The 14,511-nt window shown below is 45.0% G+C and overlaps 1 protein-coding gene across 1 annotated transcript in view; it reads right to left on the bottom strand.

The window, feature by feature from the left end:
• LOC146834591 (ferric reductase 1-like) overlaps positions 1 to 14,511 on the bottom strand; it is a 285,647-nt gene that overhangs the window by 92,256 nt on the left and 178,880 nt on the right. The gene's annotated exons all lie outside the window — the stretch shown is intronic.

The following is a 14,511-nucleotide window of genomic DNA, read 5'->3' as shown; positions in this document are numbered from 1 at the left end:
TGTGTGCTGCATTTTGGGGGAATCACCCCTGCAGCTCTGAGTTGGCTGCCCCTGCGGTGTGCGTCTGCCTTCTGAGCTTCTACAGTGCTGGGATGTGGCATTCGTGGGTGTATTGGTATCTTGGTGGGAGTTGGGGGTCTGGGGCATGGTTTGTCTGATGATGTGCTGTGCTTACCTGTGAATGTGTGCCATTGTGCCCATCTCCCCTCGTCCCCCCAGTCCCTGGTCGTTACTCCCCCTTGTTGCTGTTGTGTCTGGTCCTGTTGAGCAGTGTCTGGGCCCCAAACTCCTGCCACGGTCTCCCCACTGATGACTGTGGACACCATTTCCTCCATCTCGTCCAGCTACTCCTGTGGTGCTGGACTGCCATCTCCAGTCTGCATTGCTGCCTTCTGGTTGTTTGCGAGCTTCTGCTTGGGTTTGCGCTTGACATCATTCCAGCGCCTCTTGACCTCGTCCATTGTCCTCTGCAGCACTCTGACTGCATTCACCTTGTCCACGATGGTCTGCTATATTCCATTTTTAGTTGCCAGTGACATAGTGGAGGTGACGAACAGTAGTTAATGGTGTTCTATCACCTCTGTTATCAGGATCCTGTTTTCCTGTGGACTGAACCTTTTCTTCCCACTGTTCTTCTCCTTGCCCTTCCCCAGAAGTCCCAGGCTGGTCCTCCGGGGGGCTTGAGGGGTTCTGGTTATCCTTTGCACTTGCTCCGGCTGACTCCATTGTGCTTCGCTGTTGTTTGGCTTTTGTATGGTTTTTTTCACCTTTTGTAGTGCATTTTCCCGCATGTCGCGTGGGGTTGCAGGCCTATGGCTGGTTTTCGCTGATTTTTGTATCGCGATTGGCGTCATCGCTGCGTTTTTGGTGTTGGTGTTTTGCATTTTTGCAGCGTTGCATTGGTTTTTACGTGCTGGTTTGATGTGTTGTCGTGGGACTTCGCCGGCTTGTGAATACCACGTTGACACAGAGTGATTTTCCCGTGATGGACTACGATGTGGTGAATTGCGATAAGCTACTCTTGCGGTAGTTATCACACGTTCTTGAGAATATACCCCTTTGAGTTGTGGATTTTATCTATCTGGGCACCTTCAGCACCATCGCCAAGGGTTCTGGTCCAAAGGGGCACCCTTAGGGGGGTAAGGACTCACCCAGGCTGGGTCAAAGTGCATGTTCAAGAGGATTGGAGCCTTTTCTCTCCCTGAGGCACTGATCAGGAGACCAGCAAACTAGCCCTTGGAGTCACCGTGGTAGTCTTTTATTCTTTTAGAAAACGGGATACTATATCTGCGTGAACCAATTGCTGCCAGGACTTGGGCAGCAACCAAGGGGTGATTAAAGTTCACCACCCCTGAATCCCTCTCATAGACTTTAACGTATTTCCCCAACCAACTGACCCTTCACACCATATTAATACACTTGCGAATGTGGGAGCCCAGATTTGAATTAATGCCAATCCAATGAGTCACCTTGTTTTTCAGCTGATCCGTAGATTCACTTGCCCTCCCATGCAAAGGGGGAGCATTCGGGGGCAAGTCAAGGACAATATTGCTTTTGACAACTGCAAGACTAGCCTAATGAACACAGGCAGGGTCATCACGCTAAGATGAAGTCACTACATCCAGTTGGGAGGACCCCCTTGTATTCAAAGCTGCTGAACCAGGCCGTGAGGAGCATCCAAGAGAATGTGCAGATAAGCTAACTGCTGGTCTACTAAGCAAAGGAGGATGAGGGGCTGAGGAAGTAGATGTGGTCCTGTCCTTATAGTAGCCACAGATACTTAATCAGTAGAAGGAGGCTTAAAGTGACCATGGTGGAGCTTAGAAATGTTATCTACTTCATCAGCAACTTTGCCAAGTCTCTCCTTACTTCAGGCAAGGCACGCATTTAAAATAACAACAGGTTTTGTCAAAAGACGCAAGCAGACCAAATCATTGTTGGGATCCAGTGAATTTCTCATTAAAGGTATAGTAGAACCAGAAATAGCATTGTGAAAACCATGCAGTTTAGAAGTCTCATGCCTGGACTTACGCTTGCATTTCACAGCAGGAGTGTGATTACAGGGGACTGCTGAACCAGTGCTTCCATAGGAGAACCACTAGTGGAAGCGCTTATAACAACCTCCTCATTATCCAAATGACCCTCAGAGCCTCAGTGCTGACATCAATATGCAGTCGTCAGATGGCAGATGTACCGACGTGGTCCAAGGACAAACGGTCCTCCACCAAGTCAAACTCCTTAGAAATTACTCCCACAGCTTTTGCTAGAAAAGCGTCTATAGTTGTGCCATCAGTGCCAGAAATAGATTTGGGGTTTCTCTTCCCCATTGCAACAGCACACGTGCCTCACAGCACTCACATTAAACAATGGTAGCAGAACCCACGAATAGCTGATCCCTGATAATAATAACCACTTATAGCTAAACAAGTCAGGGAAAAGAAAAGTCACTTACTGCCTAGTGGTAATGACAGACAGCAGATAAAGGGCCACCCTCGATAAAATGTTGAAGAGCTAAGAGACAGGGCCCAGATTTCGACCAGCCGCGAAAGACCACATATGGCCCCGTTGCTGCCTGGTCTTCGCCTAATGTCTTTGTACATTACAGCGTAGCTGGGAGGAGTCGTCATATGGGGCCTCCAACCCTCTATTCTCATAATGGGTTATGGGTGACAGGTCTTCCCATAGCGTTTCAACAATTATGTATTTATGGATGCTTGTAACCCCTTAATTGCTGGGCTTTTTGCCCCAGTGCTAAGCCCTAGTTGGCTATTTGGGGTAGTTTGCGCTTAGGGCTGCATAAACTTTTTTCTGTGTTTGGTGGTGGGGCTAGGTGCCCGTTTGTATACGATGTTCTCCACCCCCCTACATACCTGTTCTCTTAAATCACAATGTATGAATGTAAAAGTAACCGAAAGATGTACATGCTCTTGCAAACATGACTGTAATGTCTAATGAGCTTGTTTAATAAAAAGATTTTTTTTTTTAAAACACCTTTTTTCTGCTTAAGGTATCCAAACCAAATTTACGTCCTTTTTCCTAACATCCTGGGAATTCTAAAGGTACCCAGGATTGATAGATTCTCCTTCAGGGGACCAAGAAAATGGGCAAAATACAGCAAACGTTTGAGTTTTTCTTTGGAGACAGAGGAAAATAGTGCTCTGGATTAAAGTCTCTGTGTTTTTCCTAAAAATGGCATCAACAAACAATTTCCTTCGGTAAAGTCATCATCTTCCCATCTTTCAGGAACATGCAGAGCTGAATAAAAAAAACGATTTTTTTACCACAGTTTTGGCAATTTTCGAAGAGGTAGACAATATTTCCTATATTTTGTGCTGTCAACCTGCTTCTGATTTGTTGTAGAAACCAGTGTGAAACACATAGGTGATCCAGGAAAGCTATATATTTCTGGAAAGTATGCAAAATTCCAAATTTAGCAAGAGGTAATATGCATAGATCCCTGTGTCTGTAACTTTTTGTCACAATGGCCTTTTACAAAAGCAATATACCGTTGACATTCGCTAGAGTCCTTTTGGTTGTGGAGATAGATAGGGATTACAAGTTCCCCAGGTATCCACTGTATAATGTTTTTTTTGTGTATCGAATATAGACCAATTCATCTGCAGAAATATGTAGAGTGAAAATGGGTATCAAAGAAACCTATGTATTTCTCTAATGGGCATAAGATATTGAGTTTAGGAGAAGTGGTTGTTTGTAGATCTTTGAATTTGTGGGTACCAGTACTAACAAATGATTTAGAGGGTATTTTTCACAACGTCTTCCTTCTTACACACTGGCTTACATTTGGAAGTCAAAAATGCAGCGAAATCCAGTTGTTGATAAGAAATGTGCTACTTTGCTATGCTCCCACATGTCTTCCAATACAAATGGTATCTCCTCTGTGTGGGTAGGCCTAGTTCCTGCCTAGTGACCGAAAACGACCCAAACTGCAACATGTACTGATCACATTTTTCCACAGAAAACTGACCTTTTTTCCATTGTGGGTAACTGTGAATTTTGGGCACAAGCAAAACCGACACCTAGGGAAACCTAGCAAACCTGAACATTTTGAAAACTAGAAAGCAGGAGAATTCAGGGTGGGGTGACCTGCATGGCTCTCACCAGATTTTTATTTTGCGCGGCACCCCTAGCAAACCACTAACTTTGACTAAAAAACACATTTCCCTCAGAATTATGTGATGGAAAGTTCTGGTATCTATGGGGATGCACAAACATCCTCCTACCCAGCATTCCCCCATCTGTGATGGAAAGTTCCGGTATTTGTGGGGAGCCACAAACTTCCTTCCACCCAGCATTCCCCCAAGTCTCCCAAAACAAATGGTACCTCACTTGTGTGGGTAGGCTAAGTGCCCACGACAGGAAACGAGCCACAATGCAACATGTATACATCACATTTTTTCACTCAAAACTGACCCTTTTTCTGAAAAGTGGGTAGCTGTGGATTTTGGGCCCTAGCTCAGCCGGCACCCAGGGAAATATGCACATTTTTAGAAAACTAGAGACCTAGGAAAATCCAGAGTGGGTGACCAACATAGATCACACCAGGTTGTTTTTTCACCCAGAATCCCTTACAATCCTCAAACTTTGACTAAAAAACACATTTTCCTCACATTTGTGTGATGGGAAGTTCTGGAATCTGTGGGGATGCTCAAACGTCCTCCTACCCTGTATTCCTCCAAGTCTACTGATAAAAAGGATACCTAATTTGTGTGGATAGGACTAGTGCCTGCAACAAGAAATGACCCAAAACAAAATATGGCTATATCAAGTATTTCCACTCAAAACTGACCCTTTTTTTGCAAAGTGGGTATCTGTGGATTTTGAACCCTAGCCCAGTCGGCACCTAAGGCAACCTAGCAAACTTGTCCATTTTTTAAACATAGCCAACTGGGGGAATCCTGTGTGGGGTGACTTGTGTGGCTCTCACCAGGTTTTTTTTACCCAGAATCCCTTGCAAACCTCCAACTTTTACTAAGAAAACACATTTCTGCAATGGAAAATTCTGGAATCTGCCGAAAGCCACAAACACAAAATTCCTTCCACCTAGCATTCCCCAAGTGTCCTGATAAAAATGGTACCTCACTTGGGTGGGTAGGCCTAGTACCCGTGACCGGAAATGGCCCAAAATGCATTTTTTGTGCTGGAAAGTTCTGGAAACTTATGGGAAGCCACACATTTCCTACCACCCTGAGTTGCAACAGGTCCCCCACAAAAGTAAAAGCACTACATTGAAAGATAAGCATTAGGGTTGCTTTAGTATTTGGAGCCCTGCAGAGATGCTACCCACGCAAACCAAAGAACCAGGCACATTTTTGAAAACTACACAACAAGGGAATTCCAGGGTGGTGTGCCTTGTGCGGATCCCATGATGTTTCTTACCCACAATACCCTGCAAACCGCAGTTGACATCAAGAAGTCGTGATGGAGGAAGAGGGCAGCCCGGGGACGCCGCAGCTCAGGTAAGGCATTTTTATTGACTTTATATTGTTTTTTTAAGCTTGTAGAACAGTTGTTAACAGGGCGGGTGGGAGGTGGGGGCTGGTCAACTCTGTTCCGCCGCTGACTGTGCAGAGTAGGCAAAACTCTCCGCCCACGGTTAGCTACGATAGGCATGGAACAAATGAAGGTCAATGGGAGAGGGCTCCCATTCACTTCAGTTTGATCCATTCAATCCACCCAAGGCACAACGTTGCTGGGCTATAGAGACAGGTTTCTCATGCTTGGAATTTCTCTGCAGAAGAAACTCCATTTCAGCGGGTCCTCAATGAGAAGGTATCAAGCCTTGTGGAACACACCTATGGATACACCCTGCAGTTTTGCCCTGCTGGAAAGTTCTGCGCTCCAAAAAAGAGTCCTAGCACAGAAATCTTGACCAGGCACAGGTACTAAAAGCATCCAGCCAAATTTCCTGAATAGGAAATTATATATTTTAGCTCAGTGCTTTTCCCAGCCAAAAACAACAGTTCAGCAGGACCTCACCAAGAGATTTCCGACTTTGAGATGATTTCCTGAGATACAGCCAGACACCTTGCCACACTTGGCGCTTAGTGCTTTTTAACACTATTTTACCAAAATCTTCTAAAACTCATATCTCCCCTTATTGAAATGTTATTGTTTTTGTGTCATTTTATTTATTGCATTTTACTCTATTTTTAAACAGATTTTGTTTTGTGTTCTGTTTTGGATTTTTTAAACTGTGTTAGTACTTCTAAATGGTTTATTCTTTTTCTGTAAGTTAAGTCTGTCTGCTCTATACCACAGTTACCATGTGGTGAGCTCAGGCTTAAATTGTTGCAACCTGTACCTGGATCTAACAGTTTAATGACTTTATTACTTGTGGTGGACTACCATCCATCCCAATTAACCCTTTGGGTGCTCATGACGGAATGGTTCCGTCATGAGCACCAGTGCTCCTGTGCGCATGACTGCACCATTCCGTCATGAGTACAGGTGCAGAAAATCACTCTGCTGCAGACAGCAGAGGGATTTCCCATTTTCTTTTTTTTGCCTTGGGAGGAGGAGAAGAGCTTCTCCAACCTCCTGAGGCCACTTTTTGGTTTTCCTTGTAATGACGATCACGCGCATGGCGCACTGTCGTCATTACAACGAAAACAAAACTGAAACTTAGTTTCAGTTTCACAGTTTCGGTGCTTGTGGGACTATCTCAACCCCCCAAGCTTCATGGGAGAGGTATCGTTGGAAAAGGGAGAATGTCCCCTTTCCAATGGTACCCTTCCCTAGTGGATCCCTGCTTGGGGATCACCCCAGCAGGGCGATTCCCCAAGCAGGGATCCACCCACTAGCACCAGGGAGGGGGGAGCGACTCCTTGGGCAAGGGCCTTTGCTCCCCCATAGATTTTTGCCACAGACAGTCTTTCTGCCCCCCCTGGGGAGAAGATGGGGGCAGTAGCCCCCAATCTTCCCCTGGAGTGGGAAGAGAGCACCTCAGATACCAGGGATTATTTTTTTATAGCCCAGGGCAATGCCCCCACCCTCCGGCCAAAAGAAGGCAAAAGACTTTCTGGCCCCCCAGGAGGCAAATGGGGCAATAGCGCCTTATCTGCCCCGGGGGGGGGGGGAAGAAAGCCCACTAGGCATCAGGGATTTTATTTCTCCCAAAGTTCGGGTTGGGGGCTGCCCAGAATGGGCATGCCAATGCCCCCACCCCCAAAACAATCAAAAAAATGCCACAGTCTTTTTGCCCACCCAGGAGGCAGATGGGGGCAGTAGCCCCTGATCTGACCCCTGGTGGGGGGGGGGGCCGGAAAGCCCACTAGGCACCATAGATTTTTTTATACGAGTGGGGGTTGCCCAGAAAGGGCATGCCAATGCACCTACCCCCACAAAATTGCCACAGTCATTCTGCCCCCTGGGAGGCAGATGGGGCAATAGCCCCTTATCTGCCCCCTCGGGGGGAAAAGCCCATTAGGCACCAGGGGTATTTTTTTTTCAAAATTCATGGGTGGGGGCTGCCCAGAATGGGTATGCCAATGCCTCCACCCAAAAAAGATGCCACCGTCTTTCTGCCCCCCCAGGAGGCAGATCGGAGCAGTAGCCCCTGATCTGCTCCCAGGGGGACAGAGATCCCACTAGGCACTAGCGATTATGCTGGCTTTTATGCAAAAGGATGGGGGCTGCACAGAATGGCATCCCAATGTCCCCACCCCACCACAAAAATAGCCACAGTCTTTCTGCACCCCTTGGGGGCATATCGGGGCAAAAGCCCCTGATTCCCCCTCCCCCGGGTGGAAGAAAGCCCACTAGGCACTGACTTATTTTTTTCGGAATGTGCCGACCTGTGGATTTTGGGTCCTAGCACAGCTGGCACCAAAGGAAACCTAGCTAGTCTATACATTTGTGAAAACTAGACACCCAGGGGAATCTAGGAAGTGATGACTTGTGTGGCTCTCACTAGGTTATGTTACCCAGAATCCCTTGCAAACCTCAAACTTTGTAAAAAAAACAACACATTTTTCTCACATTTCTGTGATGGAAAGTTCTGGAATCTGCGCGGATCCACAAACTGCCACCCACCCAGCATTCCCCAAAGTCTCCCGCATAAAATGGTACTTCACTTGTTTGGTCAGATCTACTACCCATGACAGGAAACGACCCAAAAGGAACATTTTTACAGTGAAAACTGACCCTTTTTTTGCAAAGCGCCTAGCTGTAGATTTTGAACCTTAACACTGCCGGCACCAAAGGAAACCTAGCAAACCTATACATTTTTGAAAACTAAACACCAAGGGTAATCCAGGATGGGGTGACTTGTGTGGCTCTAACCAGGTTCTGTTACCCAGAATCCCTTGCAAACCTCAAACTTTGTTTAAAAAAAACACATTTTCCTCACAAGTCTGTGATGGAAAGTTTTGGAATCTGCGTAGAGCCACAAAAGTCCACCGACCCCGCATTCCCCAAAGTCTTCTGACAAAAATAGTACCTGACTTGTGTGGGTAGGCCTAGTGCCCGTGACAGGAAACATCCGAAAAGCACAACGTGGACACACCACATTTTTACAGTGAAAACGGACCCCTTTTTGCAAAGTGCCTAGCTGTAGATTTTGAACCCTAGCTCTGCAGGCACCTAGAGAAACCAAGAAAACCTATACATTTTAGAAAACTAGACACCCAGGGGAATCTAGGATGGGGTGACTTGTGTGTCTCTCACCAGGTTCTGTTACCCAGAATCTCTTGTAAATCTCAAACTTTGTAAAAAAAACATTTTTTGTCCGCACATTTCTGTGATGGAAAGTTCTGGAATCTGAGTGGATAGACAAAATTCCATCCCCTCCGCATTCTCTAAAGTCTCCCAATAAAAATAGTACCTGACTTGTGTGGGTGGGTCAAGTACCCATGACAGGCAAGGGCCCAAAACGTATTGTGGAGAAAACAAAATTACCTATCACAAAACCTACTGGTTTTGCAAGGGGGGCACCTGGGATTTTAGCCCTGGGCTCGGCAGCCATCTAGGGACACCTACCAAACCCACACATTTCTGAAAACTAGACACCCTGGGTAGTCGAGTAAGGTATGGCTTGCAGGGATCCCCCAACGTTTCCCTACCTGGAATCCCATCCAAAGCTCAAATTCAGCTGAAAAAAATAAAGTTTTCCACACATTTCTGTGTGGGAACACTATGCCAGCACAAATGTCCTACCCCACAGTGTTCCCCTCAGTCTACTGAATAAAATGATACCTCACTTGTGTGGGTGGGGCAAGGGCCTGTGACTGGGAAGAGCCATAAACATAGGGATTAAGGGTATTGCACAGCGAATTCTAATCTGTACATTTTTTTAAACAATATGTTTTAGCCAATTCTGCTTTGGGCACCCACACAAGTGAGGTATCATTTTACTCTGGAGACTGAGGGGAACACTGTGGGGTAGGACATTTGTGCAGACACGGTGATCCCACACAAAAATAAATGGAAAATGTGTTTTTTTCACTTAATATTTAAGGTTTGCATGGAATTCTTGGTAGGGAAACGTTGGGGGATCCACGCATACCTCATTAGACTCCTCAGAGTGTATAGTTTTCAGAAATGTGTGGATTTGGTAGATTTCCCTATATGGCCGCTGAGCCAGGGGCCAAAAATCCAGATGACCCCCCTTGCAAAACCAAATCATTTTGTTATATGTAATTTTAATGTCTCCTTAATACGTTTTGGGCCGTTGCCTGTACTTGGGCCACCCACACGAGTGGTGTACAATTTTTAACGGGAGGCCTGGGGGAACGCTGGGTGGTAGGAATTTATGTCAGCCCGGTGATCCCAGAACTTTCCCCCAGAGAAATATGAGAAAAAAGGGATTTTTTTCAGCTAAATTTGAGGTTTGCAGGGGATTCTAGATATGAAAAAGTTGAAGGGTCCATGCAAACCATACCTCGCTGGACTCCCCCGGGTGTCTAGTTTTCAAAAATGTGTGGGTTTGGTAGTTTCCCTAGATGGCCACTGAGCCTGGGGCAAAAAACCCACCCGCACAGGTGAGGTGCCATTTTTATTGGGAGACCTGGGGGAACATTGGGTGGAAGGAAATTTGTGTCAGCCTGGTGATCCCACGACTTTCCCACACTGGCCGCTGAGCATGGGGCAAAAAACCCAAGTGTCCCCCTGTAAAACCAAGTTGTTTTATGATAGGTAATTTTGAAGTCTCCACAATACATTTAGGACCCTTGCCTGTTGCGGGTACTTGACCCACCCACCCGAGTGATGTGCCATTTTTCTCTGAAGACTTTGGGAAAAGCAGGCTCTGTGGAATTTTGTGGATCCAAGCAAATTCCAGAACAGCGCCTGGTGAGAGCCAGACAAGTCACCCCATCCTGGATTTCCCCTATGTGTCTAGTTTTCAAAAATATATAGGTTTGCTAGGTTTCTCTAGGTGCCGGCAGAGCTAGGGTTCAAAATCTACAGCTATGCACTTTGCAAAAAAGGGGCAGTTTTCACTGTAAAAATGTGGTGTGTCCATGTTGCATTTTGGGCCGTTTCCTGTCACGGGCACTAGGTCTACCTACACAAGTGAGGTACCATTTGTCTCATAAGACTTTGGGAAATGCGGGGTGCATGGAATTTTGTGGATCCACGCAGATTCCAGATCTTTCCACTACAGAAATGTGAGGAAAATGTTTTTTACAACGTTTGAGGTTTGGAAGGAATTCTGGGTAACAGAACCTTGTGAGAGCCAGACAAGTCACCCCATCCTGGATTTCCCTGGGTATCTAGTTTTCGAAAATGTATAGGTTTGCTAGGTTTCCCTGGGTGCCAGCAGAGCTAGGGTTCAAAATCTACAGCAAGGCACTTTGCAAAAAAATGGTCAGTTTTCACTGTAAAAATGTGGTGTGTTCACATTACGTTTTGGTCCGCTTCCTGTCGCAGCGACTAGACCTACCCACACAAGTGAGGTACCATTTTTCTTGAATAAGGTTTGAATTTTGTGGATCCACGCTGATTCCAGAACTTTCCACCACAGAAACATGAGGAAAAAAGTGGTTTTTTGACAAAGTTTGAGGTTTGCAATGGATTCTGGGTAACAGAACCTGGTGAGAGCCAGACAAGTCACCCCATCCTGAATTCCACAGGGTGTGTAGTTTTCACAAATGTATAGGTTTGCTAGGTTTCCCTGGGTGCCAGCAGAGCGAGGGTTCAAAATCAACAGCTAGGCTCTTTGCAAAAAAAGGGTCTATTTTCACTGTAAACGTATGGTGTGTCCACGTTGTGCTTTGGGACGTTTCCTGTCGTGGACACTAGACCTATCCACACAAGTGAGATGCCATTTTTATCGTAAGACTTTGGGTAATGCGGGGTGGGTTGAATTATGTGGATCCACGCAGATTCCAGAATTTTCCACAAAAAAAAATGTGAGGAAAATGTGTTTTTCGACAAAGTGTGAGGTTTGTTAAGGATTCTGAGTAACGGAATCTGGTGACAGCCAGACAAGTCACCCCATCCTGGATTTCCCTGGGTGTTTAGTTTTCAAAAATGTATGGGTTTGCTAGGTTGCCCTAGGTGCCGGCAGAGCTAGGGTTCCAAATCCACAGCTAGGCACTTTGCAAAAAAACAGTCTGTTTTTGTTTTCACTGTAAAAATGTGGATTGTCCACATTGCGTTTTGGGCTGTTTCCTGTTGAGGGCACTAGGCCTACCCACACAAGTGAAGTACCATTTGTATCGGGAGACTTAGGGGAACACAGAATTGTACAGCAACTGTTATTACCTATTGATTTTTCATGCATTTCAGCCTTCCAAATGTAAGACAATGTGTAAAAAACAAGTCAATTTGAAAAATGTACTACACTTCACATGAGGGTATGGGTACCCACAATTTAAGAGATGTGCAAATAGCTACTGTTTCTAAACTCTATATTATGTTCCCATTTCAACAATACATAGGTGTTTTTCATACCAATTTTTCCCTGTTTATATTTTCCCAAATAAATTGCTATATACCCGGTACACAATAAAAAACCATTGCAATATGCTGCTCAGGTATTGGCTCTGGGTTTGTCGGGTTTTTGGTGAACCTACAAGTTCAATATATCCCCACAACCAGAAGGGTCCAGCAGATGTAACTGTATATTGCTTTAAAAAATCTGTAATTTTTAGAAGTTACATGTGACAACATTGGCACAAATGACTTGTTTTTTTCAACTCATTTTCAATTTTTCGTATTTTCAACTGTTAGTTTCTATTAAAAAAAACTTCAATTATCTACACAAATGACCCCTTGCTGAACTCAGAATTGTATATACTTTTCTGAAATGTATAGCTTTCCAGGGTCTATTATTGCTTTCATACTCATTTCTACCACTCACTGGAAAGAGGTTGAAAGCGCAAAAAATCGCAAAAATAGGCTATGTCCCAGTAAAATGCCAACACTATGTAAAAGGTTTTGGTTCTCTGACAAAAGTCTGTCAGTCCCTGAAAGCTGGGAAGATGGAGATTTCAGCACCATAAACCCTTTGTTGATACCATTTGCAGGGAAAAAAACAGACGCTTTGATCTGCAGCACTTTTTTCCCATTTTTCACAAACGAATTTCGCTGTATTTTGTCTAATTTCTGGGTCCCTCCAGGGGAATCAAAAAACCGTGGATATTTTTAAAATTCCCATGATATTGGAAGAAAAGGACGCAAATTTGGCATGGATACCTTATGTAGTCAAAAAGTTACAGGGGCCTCAGCGCGAACTACCCCAAATAGCCCCAAAAAAAGGCTTAGCACGGGGGGGGGGGGGGGGGTGAAATGGCCTAGCAGCAAAGGGGTTAATAATTCACTTTCTAACATTTCCTGAACAGGAAGGAGATGAGACAAGGAACATATCTTATTCATCATAAGCAAATATCCATATTTGTTTCAGTAATTACTTAGAAAACAAATACTACACATTCATGTACAATGCATTTTTTACAAAGCAGACATGAACAAAGCATTTTAATGTTTTCTACACTGCATATTGCTCCAACGCATATGTGATGTAAATATATATTGTCAATTAGATAACATGTGTAAACCCTTTGTACATGTCTATTTACATAATTCATTTTATGGTTAGTGATATCTGCACCCTGTGAGCTCATTCCATCCGGCCTGTGAAAATAATCCACAGTAAATGTAAAATACCATTCAAATAACTGAATAGTACGGGAAGGATTACTGTAAGAAATGTAGTGATTGATTTAGGAGGCGGTGCCTTCTACAAACTAAATAAGCACAATCTGGTTTGCTTTGTGCAAACTTTGATCAGCCCCTACTAGTGATGGCAGCCCACTGTGGTCATCTTAGCCCTCTTGGAGTCAGGAATCCTTATAGTTTTTGTATCCTTGATCCAGGCAAACAGGAGACCAACCTCTTGAGCCTTGTACAGCAGTCTCGCCCCCCAGTGGCAGAAGTATTCCATGGGTCCTAGAATGAGTCCAATTCCTCCCTATTGAATCAGGAATCTTCTACCAGCAGGACCTTCTTCATTAGGCTCTGTCAAATGTTCCTGACCAACCACTATAGTAACTCTCTGCTACATTGTCACTCTGTTTCCTGGGCTCAGAGAAAGGCTATTGTCTTTAACCATGGTTGTTACCTCTCCTAGCTGACGATGTGTATTCCAGATTTGAGGTCTGATGAGTGGCAAAACTGATTTTCTGCCAGGTCTGACTCAAAAAGCATAAAATACATTTTTATAAAGCTGCTTTTCCTTTCGATTTATCAACACTCTGATTTCACCATTAGATCAGATTTTGAACATCAAGGCCCTGATTTTGATGTCAGTTGAACAGCCTCCGACCGACATCTTTGGTTTCAATTCCGACTCACTTCTGACGGGCTACAGAAGCCCGTCGGGCAGTAGTAACAGGTATGTAGTCCCATAAGGATGGTGTTTCTGCCGTCAGGATTATGATTTCGGTTTCCCACATTCTTTTCATGTCGGGCTTTCTGACATGAAAAGCCTGTCGGAAAGCAACTTTGAGGGCCCCTAGCAGGGCCTTCGTGCATATTGTGACCCCCTGTCAATCCCTGCACTGAGTGGCAGGCACCGCGAGGTACCTTCCACGCGGTGCAGGGATTTACAAAAACTCACATTTCTCTACGGGAGCTTGTGCTGAGGCCAGTTTCTGACTACAGCACAAGCTCGCATAGAGGAGTGGGTGACCGCACTGTGTGTGGTCGCATCCTAATACTGTAGTCGAGACCACTGACCAGAGGTCGGTCGGTCCCGATTCCGCAATGGTGTCGGGCGGACGTGAATCCGCCCGACATCGTTATAAGACCTTAAGTAGAAAATTACCCTGACAAGAGTGTACAACTCGGGTCACTCAGTGCCAGAGTCGTGTCATATTTGTAATATACCCACTAACCATGTAAATGAGTTCCAAATTTACTGCATGACAATTTAGCACATGCAGATGATCGACTGTGTTCAGTGCATTACTCAAACATGAGAAAAAGTGAGTAAAATATGGGAAAATTACGAGGCCTATTAAAAACCCCTTACTCTTTTAGAAAACATTG

This window comes from Triturus cristatus, chromosome 4_2, assembly GCF_964204655.1.
Source record: "Triturus cristatus chromosome 4_2, aTriCri1.1, whole genome shotgun sequence".
Classification (NCBI taxonomy): domain Eukaryota; kingdom Metazoa; phylum Chordata; class Amphibia; order Caudata; family Salamandridae; genus Triturus; species Triturus cristatus.
Note: the sequence above shows the minus strand (reverse complement) of the source record. Positions and strands in the feature narration are given on the sequence as shown.